The sequence below is a fragment of the Trachymyrmex septentrionalis genome, unplaced genomic scaffold (assembly GCF_001594115.1).
Source record: "Trachymyrmex septentrionalis isolate Tsep2-gDNA-1 unplaced genomic scaffold, Tsep1.0 scaffold186, whole genome shotgun sequence".
Lineage (NCBI taxonomy): Eukaryota > Metazoa > Arthropoda > Insecta > Hymenoptera > Formicidae > Trachymyrmex > Trachymyrmex septentrionalis.
The window spans coordinates 118,234-119,416 of NW_017305029.1; positions in this window are offsets into that span (position 1 = coordinate 118,234).

The following is a 1,183-nucleotide window of genomic DNA, read 5'->3' on the forward strand; positions in this document are numbered from 1 at the left end:
GGGGCGTGCATCCATATATTCAGGAGGAAGGTTATGAACGAACCATGCCATGGACCATGAATCTGTCATCGTCACGTACTACGGATCGTACGAATTCGTGCGTACACGGTGGCGGAGCTTTTATAGTTTCCACATCGTCGACACGGCACAACGCTTTCTGAATTTTCAAAGAAGTTCTCGTGTAGCGTGATTAAATTATATACATGCGTGTGTGTGTGTGTGTGTGTGTGTATAAATATATGACAAACGCGAAAAAAAGTGACGAAACCTCTAAAACACATCGCGAAATATTTTTCATGAAAAAAATATTTCAAATAATATTTTCATACTTCGAGACCATTGCAAAACGATGGCAAACTTTTTGTATCGTACATTTTTATAAGATATCAACGCGCTCTTTTCGAAAAGTTTAATTCGCGAAAAATCTGTTTTTAATTTTTTTTTAAAGGAAAATGAAAAAAGTTAAGACAAAAATTAAACTCTATTCTTTTATATATGTGTATATATGTGTGTGTGTGTGTGTGTGTGTGTGTGTGTGTATTATGACTTTATTGCCCTACGTTGTTTTTATATTATACACGTACATTTATATGTACAATTCGTATCTCGATATCTCGTAATTTGGTATCGTAATCGATACCTCTTTGGACTCGCTATGAATACGTGTTACTCTGAAGAGACAAAATTGCTTTCCCGACCCACGGACCAAATCAGGTCCTCTGAAGCTCTGAACAGTGAAACGGCTCAAATCCGAGGAAACGCATCGCAAAGCGGTGCGGATGCGACGATCAAGAAGTTCATATCCCGCGCACGAATACGGGCGCAATGACAGATTTACAGATTCCAGCCATCGCCGTCTTCCTCTACGGGGCGGATTCTTAAAGCGGAAAGCGCGTCTCAACGACCCCCGCACGCACCAACGAGCCAGTGTGCACGTCAAATCGCACCTCGACTGTTTACGCTTCACGTCTGCAACCTTTTCATTTCCTTTCCGACCCTATCTTACCGCTCGACTCTCTTTCGCTTTCACCGTCGACCTCCTCCTCCTCCCCAATCATTACTCGCTTCTGTATTTTCACTTCCCCAACACTTGGTAAACTTTTCCTTTTGCGTAAAAGTTATTTAAGTCCGCGAGAGAGAGAGAGAGAGAGAGAGAGAGAGAGAGAGAGAGAGAGAGAGAGAG